This window comes from Centroberyx gerrardi, chromosome 4 (genome assembly GCF_048128805.1).
Source record: "Centroberyx gerrardi isolate f3 chromosome 4, fCenGer3.hap1.cur.20231027, whole genome shotgun sequence".
Taxonomy (NCBI): domain Eukaryota; kingdom Metazoa; phylum Chordata; class Actinopteri; order Beryciformes; family Berycidae; genus Centroberyx; species Centroberyx gerrardi.
This window is the reverse complement of record NC_136000.1, coordinates 1114350-1126463: the sequence shown is the minus strand read 5'-3', so window position 1 is coordinate 1126463 and position 12114 is coordinate 1114350.

Here is a 12114-nt window from a genome sequence, read left to right as displayed (position 1 = left end):
GTGTTGTTGTCATGACAACACTGAATGATGGAGGCCAGCATCGGACCAGAAACTACACAGAGACCCTTTAAGGCTCGGTCCTGATCGCAGCGAAAACGGGTTTGAATCCGACCCGTTCCCTCTGCTGCCGGTCTTCCCCTCCCTCTGTTCTGTCTGTCCCGTCTCTCTCTACTGTGGCTGTCTAGTGAAGCAGAAATGCCAAAAAAAACATAATCTTTAAAAAAAGAAACACACTGTTGATGTTCTAGTTGGCTAGCGGGTGTAGCTGTAGGAGAGTGGCAGTAGCTGTTGGTGCTCATTTCACGACTTTAATGAGATCATGTTGTGTTCAGTGTTCAGTTCAGAGTTACTGCAGCAGAATTCACTGTTCAGCAGAATTCACTGAGCCCCGTCTGTCCAGCTGAGGAGCGTTTGGCGAGGCGATGATGTCATCACAGGAAACAGTCCGCTGCGGCTCTGAGTCGCACGGCGAGCGGGTCAGCGGCCAATTAGGCCAGTTCAGCTCCACTCAGCCTGACTAGTGCATTTACATTTTAGGCTTTTATCTGACTCTAACTTTTCATCCAGAGCGACTCACAGTGAGTTGGAAGTCGCAGCTTCATCACCGCAACAATCTGGGGTGCGTTCAACATCCAGCCTCGGAAACACAGAAAGTGTTAACGAATGTAGCGTTATGTACTGACCATTACTCCAAATGAAAACATGGAGAGAAGGTTGAAAAATGGTGGAGTGTTCCTTTAAGTAAAACAAACTGTGGGTACGTCTCAAGTCTCTTATTTGATATTTTCTCGCTCTTCACTTGAACCGGAAGTTGTTCTGCTCCGCCATTTTGAAGGTCGTCCCAAAGCTCTTATTTCTGCTCCGAGGAGCGAGGGGCGAGGGGCGAGGAGAGAGGGGCGAGGGGCGAGGAGCGAGGAGCGAGGGGCGAGGGGCGAGGGGCGAGGGGCGAGGAGCGAGGAGAGAGGAGCGAGGAGCGAGGGGCGAGGGGCGAGGAGAGAGGAGCGAGGAGCGAGGAGCGAGGAGAGAGGAGAGAGGAGGGAGGAGCGAGGATCGAGGAGGGATCTCTGAGGAGCTGAGCGAGGATACACGAGAGCAGCCTTCCCGGAAGACTTTCAGCTGAACGCCATGACGTTAACAGAAACGGACGTCGCTTCACATGACGCTTCAGAGGAAAGGACGTCTCATTTCTCTAAAAACATATTTCCTCATTTCCTCTCTCCTCGCATGGTTTCCTTGTGTCTCTCCATGCATCCTCGGTGGGAGGGACTAAGACGCAAGTGAGGGAAACGTGGATGCAATTTAAGAGACTTGGGGTGCACCCACTGTATGACAAGACAAATTGATCTGTGGGGGGGGGGGGCAGCCACTTCCTTCCTGTTTTAAAGAGGAAGGGGCGGGGCTTCCACAGACTCAGTTAACTAAATGCCGACACCTGCTGTTTCCCCGCTGACAAACGAGGATAGAGGTGAAATGACAGTTCCTAAAAAAAATGACTGACAAAAGGGACCAGAGTCGACTTCCACAGGAAAACTATTTTAAAAAGTTCCACATGTGAAAAAAAATAAATAAATACATTTAGTGGATCAACTTCATCTGCAGCATCACATCTGTCAGAGGACACTTTGATCCAGATCGCCTCACAGTATCACAAAGTGTTTTAGCATGAGAGGAAACCAAACCCCTGACCTGCCTTGCTCTTAATAATAAAAAACTTTATTTGTATAGAAATTTCTAGAACAGTTTACAAAGTGCTTAACATACCAGTCGCCAACAGTAGTGTATTTGACTGCCTGTACCCAAAATGTCCCTGCTTCAGTCCTGACGACATCTGATGGAAGAGACCAAGCTCAGAAATCATCCAGGTTCAATTCTCACTGACACATGCGATTATCCTCATATAGCACTGAAATAAGAAACTAATGACAAATAAAGTTGATACTGGCTTTGATAAATCATCATAAAAAATCCTAAAATTAATGAAAAGAGGCCTGTACATTTTTCAAAGTTCAACTGTGTTGCAGCCGACTTGATGCTGAAGAATTGACGGCAGCAGCAGGTATTTAGTGTAATGTGGGTAAGTCTCTCTGGATAAGAGCAGCAGCTCTTATGTGTTTGGGAGCAGGACTCTGTTGTGTCCCATGTGACCTTCCACCCCGCTCAGCAGGGTGATGCTGCTGCTCACACTCACACACGACTTTCTTCTGTTTCCATTCAACTGTCAGAGGCGTTTTCCCTCAGCAGCAGCTGGGAGCGAGCGGCGGGTCTGTGCTGCTGCTTCTGATCTCAGACCGGATCTGTGTCGAGCCTGAACCCAAACCTGCTGCTGCAAACTGCTGATCCCATCCAGCAGCTCGCCAAAACAGTTTAATCACATCTGATTTCACCCAACAAATTATCTTCGCTGATGAAAAAGGAAAATTTGAGGAGGACATTATAGCTAACTAGCAAACACTCTGCTGCGATGCTATGCTAGGTGCCAAGCTGTAGCTAGTTAGCTATTAGCTTCAAGCATGTTAGTTAGCTAGTATCGCTACAGTAACTTAAAAACATCTATCAAATCTTTATGCACATAAATACATCATCCTGTCCCGTCTCAGACTGACTGAAGTCACGCTGCTGCTCTTCTTTGCTGCATCAGTCCCAACTCGGTTAGAGACGCCTCCATGTTGGATTTTCTTTCAGAAGTCAACACGTCCAGAGCAGAATTTCTATTGGCCAACTGTGCAAATTTGCAGATGTTCTGCTTGAATGCGAATGGGCGAAATTAGTTTCCAGCCGTAAAATAACTTCTTTCATTTGCCCTTCATGTGGTTTTCAATGGAAGTGAATGAGGCAAAACTAATTTTTGTGCACTTTGTTGCAGTCTGACAAGTTGAGAAGGGCTGTTAAGGGTCAGACAGATATAACTGGGCTGATTTATATTAACTATTAATATTAATTTTAATGGGAATTGTCTATGGGAAGACCTGAACCTGATTCTTATCATCCTATCCTTGGTTTCAGTGGAGAGTTTTAGTGTCCCATGATGGTCTAAATGCTGTTTCAGAGGCTTTTCACCGTCTGAAACATACTTGTGAATTTTTTTTCTACATGAAAATTATCAGATTTTAATATATTAAGTATTGGCGCAAAATATTAGCCATCGGTAGCTTCAATCCAAAAACAGTATTGATATCTTTGAAAGCCCATATCAGTGGAACCCTGGTTGTCTCCAGTCTCTCCCTGCAGTGTCAGCGGTGTGTTTCAGGCTGACCTGCTGTGACTCAGTCTGCTCCGCCCTGCCCCGCCCGCCCTGCCCCGCCCGCCCTGCCCCGCGCCCGCTCCGCCCGCGCCGCCCCACCCCGCGCCACCCCGCCCCGCCCCGCTCCGCTCCAACAGAAGCTGAAGCTGTCAGAAAGCTCAGTGATCTGATTCCTTCTAAAGATTCCCAACAAACGTCGGCGGCGGAGGAGCCCGGCTCTCTCCCAACCTTTTCACATCGCATCTTTTCCCCCAGATAACCACCGACGCTCCGCAGGCAGCGATGTCACGCTCTCTACCCGAGCTGCTGCTGCTTCTGACGTCCAAAAAAAAACACAAAATACATCAATTCAAAGCCCATTTCTGGCTGCCCTGCTGCACTTTTTTTTTACACGATTTCTGCTAAAACTGTAATGTTGTGTTTATGTAATCGGTCGGTTCACGCCCGGCCGTGTCACGTCCCATTATGCAAACCTTTTCTTTTTCTTTCACTTATTTATTTACCTTGATCTCTCTGAATAATCTCTGACTTGTTAACCTTTTCCCCGTAACAAGGCTGACACCATGCTGAATGTAAGATGGTGTGAATGTTGATCCTCATGACCTGAGATACCAAAACAAACAAATGCACCGGATTTGACAAAACTGCAATGTTAATGCAATGCAGACACACTATAATTATGTGAAAACAATATGACTATAAAAGGGTAAAACAGTACATATGGAAACACAATAAAGACTGAAAACATTTCGGACCTCCTGCTGTACAGCCGAGACGCATCAGTTTCTGCTAAAACTGTGATAACTGATAACTGATCGGTTCATGTCCTGTTCTGTGTCGTATTTCAGTGTTTTCTCCCATCGGCCTCGCACAGAAACACTGTTGTTGAGACAGTTTGGAGTCGTAAGGAGTGTAAATCAAACCAACTCTGAATTAAGCCACAAAACCATAAAAGATATAAGTTGGACTTCAGTGAGAAGGGCAAACGTTTTTTTTTTCGCTCCTGTAATTTAAGTAAAAATCTTTTTATATTTTTCTGGCTGTAAAGCCTGATCAGTACAGCTGTGTAAGCTGCAGAAACACTTTCTGATTACTGCTAGAAAAAGAGAAAATGGAACAGCAGCAAGCAGAATAGATACTTGTTTTCATTTTAATCTTTATCCAGAACGACTTACAGCAGCTGCAACAGTAGAATAAGCTTTAATATGTAAGTCATCATTAGAAGCAACATGAGTGTAAATGTCACATTGTGCTGACGACACATGAAGCAAATGTTTCACCTTGAGGCAAAGAAACAAGTGAAAAACAGACGTTTCCTCTCCTTCGTGCTCGGCTGCAGCAGTTTGGAAGAAGCTGCTCGTTCCCGGCCTGATTCATTCAAAGTGTCTGGAGCAGGAAATATAACTGGCTGATTTCATTTCACTGCATCTGTTGGTTTTAAATCCCAGAGCCGGCTGCTTTTCATTCTGCATCTAATCAGGACTGCTGCACCTGATGCCAGGTGAAGGGAATTAACTGCAATTAGCTAGCTGGCAGGACAGATTGTGCCTTCATGTGCTATTGGATTTATCAGAAAAATGACTTTCCTACTAATTTCACATGAACGCCCTTCATGATGAAGCTGGAAACTCTGAAACAATTTTGCTACCTGAGTTTCTGAGTTATGACTCAATGGTGACCTTTAACCTTCTGAACAAGGCGAAAAATAAAGTTTTGTGTCATACAATACATAGATGCTCCTTTATTGCAAGCTTGAAGTTAGCCAGACTAACCGACTGGGAAGTCTGGAAGTCTGGATGTTGGACTTTCCTGCACATGAACACACAAACGGAAGCAGGACTCTGAAAACCACGCGGCTAAATCCTTCTTAAATAATTGTAATCAATGTTGAGAAAATGTTGAGAATTGCTTTACTCCTGGACAAATGAACGGTGACAGCTTTGCTTTGTCCCTGGAGATGCCTTGCTAAATGAATAATGATCCTTGCTGGGTAAGTTCCTCCACAGAACCAGATTAAACTAATACTAATTAAAATAATGACGAGTCATGAAACACACGACAGAAGTGTCATCGGTCTGCAGCGTAATCAGAAAAACACTCAAACATCCGTTCCATTTCTCATGCTCTGATGTCAGCATGTGGATCAAAGTGCTTTGGATAAAAGCACAAACCAAAATAGCATGAAGAAATCAAAATCATGGTTTGACTCTTTCCTTGTATCTGTTGACATGGAAGCTGTTTGATTCTATTCTGATACTATCTAAATCCTCACTGAATTATATCCCAGCAAGTATTATTATACTGTAGTATAGTAAGTTCTACATCAACCCAAACAAGCACAAAAATCACAGTATGATATTATGGCACGGTAAAAATGTATATTGAAACAGCTTTGGAAACTGGATTGAGAGAGATATGGCAGCAGCTCTGAACGTCATCTCAAAATTTATTTAGCTGCTGAATTTTTTCAACAGTGTGCCCAACATCTAATCAACATCTAAATGTTTGCTGAGATCCAACTTCCATCTAAAGCCCCTCTCCTCTCTCTTATTCTGAATTATTTTCTTAGTAATTCTCTCCTACAGGAAAGCTGCAGGTCACAGCAGTGTCGTCTCCTTACTTCTGGCTGCTTGTAACATTGGGAATTGAGGCTTATTTTTCCGTTATACTCATTGTAAGTCCCTTAGTTTTCCCTTAGTCCGTGTCCCGGCCGATCTGAGCATCGGTGAGACGCAGCGGAGGCCGGCGGCTCGTTAGAGATGAGCTGAAGCCGGCAACCGTCGCATCGCAGCATCCAACCTCAGGCGAGAGCGCTAATGTGAGCTTAACCCCTCCGTGAGAGATCAGGGTCAAAGTTTCAGGATAATTATGTGGAGAAGAGTGAATGGGGGGAGGGAGGGGGGTTTGGGGTGTGTGTGTGTGTGTGTGTGTGTGGGGAGGGTTAGATCTGAAGGCCTGTCCGCCCAATTATCGCTATGAATGAGGCTTTTGACGAACAGTTTGGGCCAACATCAATAATGGATTTGCTCTGAAAGAAAACAGAAGCGGCAATCATTTGGCAGATCATAGTCCTGCTATTGTTGCTGGGAGGAGAAGAGGGGAGGGGGGGGCAGTGGGGTTTCTAATTGTGTTCCCCCTAATGCTACTGAAGCTACTGATGGGGAGATGGGGGGGGGGGGGGTAGGAAGGGAGGGGGCTGTGAATTCCCTAAGTGAAACATTCGTTTGGGCATTCAGGCGTTCAATCACAGGCGGTGACCTAGAAATGTTGCTGCGATCCCCAACAAAGGAGAGGAATCTGAACAATAAAGCCCTTATCCTCCCTGGACTCCATCTGATGCACCAGATTATACAAGCAGGAGGCAAGTCGGGGCCGAGCCGGGCCGGGCCAAGCCGAGCCGGGCCGGCGTCCTGCCTGAGCCCCGCTCCGACAGGAAGAGACTGCGGTTCAACTGAGGAACTGAGAGAGTGGGATGTGAAGAGGGTGGAGAGGGAGAAGAAAACTACAGTATGCATACTGAATTTCAACATGATCACACACAAATATGTGAAATGAACACAAACTCTGAAACGCTGATTTACGCATTGTGGACACAAATTATATGAAAATAACGTTCCTCCGCCACAAATTGAATTACGTTGCAGAGACTGGCTAACGGTTCAGCTTAGGCAACTAAAACAACTTGGTTAAGGTTAGGGAAAGGCTTTGGTCGGTTAAATAAGAAGGGTTAGGGTTAGGGTTAAACCTAATCAGACCCCTTAAGCCAAAAATGAAAATTTGACTCTCAGTAGAAATTTCCTTCGCACAAGCTGGGAACTGAACTCCGGCCTCTGTCACTGAAGTCAAACTCATCGCAAATCCTATGAAAATAACAAAATCAACAATGCGTTTGCTCTCCTCCCGTTACTTTCTGACTTCCCACGTTCCGTTTTTAGCCGTCAACCCGGAAGTCATTGGCTCCAATTGTAAGCTGAAAACCTTTAAATACAGCTCACAAAGACATAGTTTACATTTTAAAAATCTCTAACTGTTACCATGAAGTCAGGCTGTAGTTATTACCAAATCAAACTCAAATGGGAACAAATTCTTCATTACGCCGGGGACTATTTTCTGTGCTACGGAACTACTTTCCTGAGGTGGAAAACGTGTTTACGGTCGGCTTATTAAGTTGTTTGAGGAAAAAGTCGTCCGGCCCGGTGCATCGTGATGATGAAATATGCTGCAGAGCAGCAGCATGGCTCTGTGACGGGGTTTAATAGTTTTTAATACAATGCAGTTCTGTGGCTGCTGGGACATGAGGCTGCACTGGGCACCGCTACATGGACGAGACTTGTTGGCAAAACAAAATCATTGCTGATTTTGTTATTTTTTTCCATAGGATTTGATAACGGTAAGAAATGCATTAAAAAACACCAGCCTGATCCTTTAAGAATGAAAATGTATTTTAAAAATGAATTGGGGGCATGGTGAGTCAACAGAGGCATTGCAGAAGCCATGTTGGAAGACCACCAAGTAATTATACACATCATGCATTTATCATTTTAACATTTTTACATTGTTGACATGTAGCTGCCGCTCTCACAGAGCGGTCAGCAGGAACAGGTTCAGTGTTTTGCTCAGCAGCACTGCGGCAGGACACTGAACAGCATCAGGTCATCAGAAACCATGAAATATTCATCACATCGTACAACAGGACGGCTGTTCGTCTGAGCTGCTGCATGACTGACTCCACAGATCTGTGGGCGACGCATCAGAAAACACATCTGACGTCGCCGAGCAGAGCGGTGAATATGGATGAGAGGAACGTGAAGCGAAGCCAAACATGCGACATGAAATCCTGCTGCGCTCTGGAATCCAGTGAGTCACAGCAACACAAAGAGCGTGTGTTAGAGTCCGAAATGAATGAACTTTGTTTTATAGGGAGAAGTAACTTCTACATGCTGCGGTGCTGTGTGGCTCAGTGATAAGGCACTAAGGCCCACCCACATGTTTCAGTGACTACGTTTACATACACACTAATAATGTGATTATGGCCAATAATCAGAGTAAGGCATTACTCTGATTAAGATGTTTACATCACTCGGCAATTCCTTTATAGCTAGTTCTGGTTATTTGAGTACTTGCAGAATTGTGGGATGTGGGAATTGTGTTATACTTCTGTTGTCCCATCGGCAAATTCTACCACAAGACACTCGGCAGTTCTCCCATTTCACACTTCTTTCTCTTCTTTTGGAAAGCAGCAGACGCTCGCTGGCATCAGCTGCGGAGGTTGGGATGCCTTTCATCTGCTCTCCAAAAGTGCTGCTTCTTGATTGCCGCCATCTTTGAAGTTTAATGTGTATGCGTGATGCGTGACGTCACTTTGGTTCGTGTGCAACTCAGTGGAAGAAATGTGATTAAGGTGTATACATGCCTTTATAATGTGATTAAAATCACAGTACTCCACCTATAAAGCATAAACACATTAACATAATCGGAGTGTGGTGTTTACATGGCTCCACCTTACTGCATTACTGCCTTCATCGCATTAGTAGGATTATTGTTGTGCATGTAAACGCAGCCAGTGAAACCTCAGTGTTGACGGATGATACGGACTGACGGAGCGCAGCAACCCAGTCCGTCAAAAAAGTTGAAACTAGTTGAACTTTTGACGGAGCTGCAGGTAAACCTCATCCGCTAACGGACTTCATCAGCCAATGAAATCAGTACAGACTGCTTCAAAAGGCTTGGAGCCCCGCCCACACTGCCAGGGTTGAGGGTTGAATTCCCCGTTGCTAAACGCTGTAGACCTGCGAGGTGTTTTGGATAAAAGCCTCTACCAAATATCAAGTCTGTATGAAACAAAGAGGGAAATCTGCTGTGGACAGCTTTTTTTACTCCCTGTCACTGTGTTATATTTCATACCATAGTTGGCATCCCAGAGGAGGGTTTGGTCGCCATGGTAACCTGGCTCCTCGCCACCAATGAGGGATAACGATCCCGGCGGTCCAGGTTGGAACAGAACGGCCCGCCCATCCCATAATAACCTGAAAGGAGTTAGCGAAAGGTCAGTGAGCAACTCGTTTAGCAGCGATGCATCAGCGTTCCCATCGCACCATTGTTTCCAAATGAATGGGGCCGTCTAATTACTGGGCAGCAATGGCAGCCTGCGGCCTCATTTAGAGAAGATTCGAACACGCAGGTTTGGTGCCAGCGACCGAATCCAAGACAAAATGGGGATTATGAAAAAATTTATGTTAATGCCAAAATCAGTCTATGACGAATCAAATTAAAAATGAATATTATCCAGGGTATGAGTGCTAGAAATGATTTTATTTTGGAATGTTGGAAATGATGGTTCAGTGGAATCAAGAGTAGAGAGAAAGAGTTTTTCCTCTCTGGCTGCTGAACTCCTCATTTTCAGGAATAGTTTGAACCTGCTTGAGCACAGGAGGAGTGGGTCGGAGCAGTTTACCACATCAGAGTTCAGACAAACCAGACAAATGTCCAAAAATGTCAAATGGATCTGGGATTTCCACCATTAGATGATTATTGTTTTTTAGCCAGAACTATGAAGGCAACATAGATAGACAGTTTGCAGGGTCAAGAAATGAAACATTTAAAGTGACAGGAATGTTGTGTTGGAGAATTGTTCAGCGTTGACGGAGGTTCCAGTTATTGAAGTTAGTTGCATTGAACTAATTTCAGATGTGTTTTTGTGTTGTACCCAGTTTGGAACCACCAGGTACCGGTTTGGTGTTGTTACACTAGTTGCTTTTTTAGTATTGGTTTTGTTTGTTGTTTGGGTCATTTTGCTGTTTGTTTTTCAGCTTTGGTTGCACACCTTGTTTAGACTTGTTTTCATAAGTCATTGTGGTTTGAAGGCATTTTTAGTTGGGTTTAGTTTGAATGCAGTTTTTAGAGTTAGTTTGAGCAGCATTTTGTTTTGGATGTTTTTGTTTCAGATGTTTTTGTTTCATGGAGGTGTTTAGTATTGTCACTGCATTGGTTCTTTATTTGTCACTCACCTTGTCTTACCTTGGCTACATTTCATTGCAGAGGGCTAATCCCTACGCCCTACGCCCTGTGAAGTTTTTTTTCCATTTTTCGGGGCCGTCGCATACATGTCAACAAGGCAGACGCTCATCAGTGTTGTGAGACTGTCCACTGTCCACGGGATAAACTGCTTTCACCGGCCGTTTATCGGTTTCGCAGTAAGTTATAAACCTACTGGGTATGTCGAGTCAAGAAGATATGTTGTTGATATAAAGTTAGTTACTTACACTTGTACGTGAACTGTTCGCTGCCGGTTGCCGCCATTGTTGTCGTCGTTTTCTTGATTAGGCTCATGACGTCGCAAAGAATTGTGGGAGCAAAGTGACCATCGCCTCGAAAACGACCGTTCAGAGGGCCCTCTGAAGGGGCGAGTTTTACACACTTTGGATTGGAATGCCCTTCAGTTTGGCGGCGGTGGGCGTGGCCCATGTTCACTTTAAAGTGAAGAGCCCTACATTTTGAAATACAGCCCTTGTCTGAAGTCTTACCTTGCTGCTGCCTGGTGGGATTTGATCCCAGGCCTCCAGGCCCACGTGACTCCAAAGTCAAGAGTCTTACAGTATCGCTACACTATGGCCTCCGGGCCGATATGTGACTGCAGAGTGGAGGGTCTTACCTCTACACTATCTGTGAGCACAGAGGGAGGTTGTTCCAGAAACACTAAGTACCACTTATTAAGGAGCAAGCTGTAGGACATTCAAATGCAAATACTTCAAAAACACATTTACAGCATCATAGCCATACAGGCCGATGCAAGATGCCATATGTACAGTTTCACTTAGTTATTGTAATCATTCCATTGAGTGTTTCGGTGTTAACCTGCTGCTGATTAGTCTTTCTACAAGAGTGAGTCATGCCAGTTGCCACCTGCTTATGATCAGTGCTGGAAACGGGCCGGAACGCACACCAACGGCGTTGCTTGAGTAAAATTCCAGGGGTGATGGAGTTCCACCTCAGAATAATACAAACTTTATTTGTCTGATTATTGAATTTATAAAGCAATTCTAAATTCAGACCAGATGAATGATTGAAACGTTTCGCCATCCAGCTCAGAGTTTTCACCGACTGACGCATTTGCCTTCAACGACGGCGACTGGAGTTCGATTCCCAGCGTTTTCCAAGGACATTTCAACCATAAGTCACCAAACTTGTTTTACTTGCCTAAATTTAACCGTTAACCAACCTTTGGGACGTAATTCAATTTGTGGCGGAGAAACATTTTTAAATTTGTGGCGGAAGAACGTATTTCAATTTGTTGCGGGGGAACGTAATTCAGTTCGTGGTAGAGAAACGTTGTTTCCCCATAATACATGTCCACAGCATGTAAATCGTCATTTTAGAGATGGTGTTCATTTCACGTATTTGTGTGAGATCATGCTGTTTCAGTCTCACTGGTTTTCAGAAGCAGAGTGCTGCTGTTTACTTTTCTACCAGTTAATTGCAGTTAATCACATCCACCTGGTGTCCAGGTGTAACCGTCCCTGATTAGATGCCTAGAATGAAAACCAGCAGGACTCCACTGAACTAGGGTTAGACCAATATAAGGGTTTGCCAATATATGGGATCGATATTGGCCTTTTATTAAAAGTAATAAAATATACAGATAAATATACGGATCAGCTAGTCAGTATATTGTTATTTTGTTGCTTCATGCCCTGAAGGAGCAGAACCCCTTTTGTCCTGGTACTTTATTAGAGGCACCCTATTGTTATTGTAGGCTTTCTTTTGTTTCTGCAATGGGAGTCTATGGCAGCCCATATCTATATCTATATATATAGATATAGATATATATATACAGAATTTCACCAATCGTTATGAAACTTGGTAATCATGTTGAA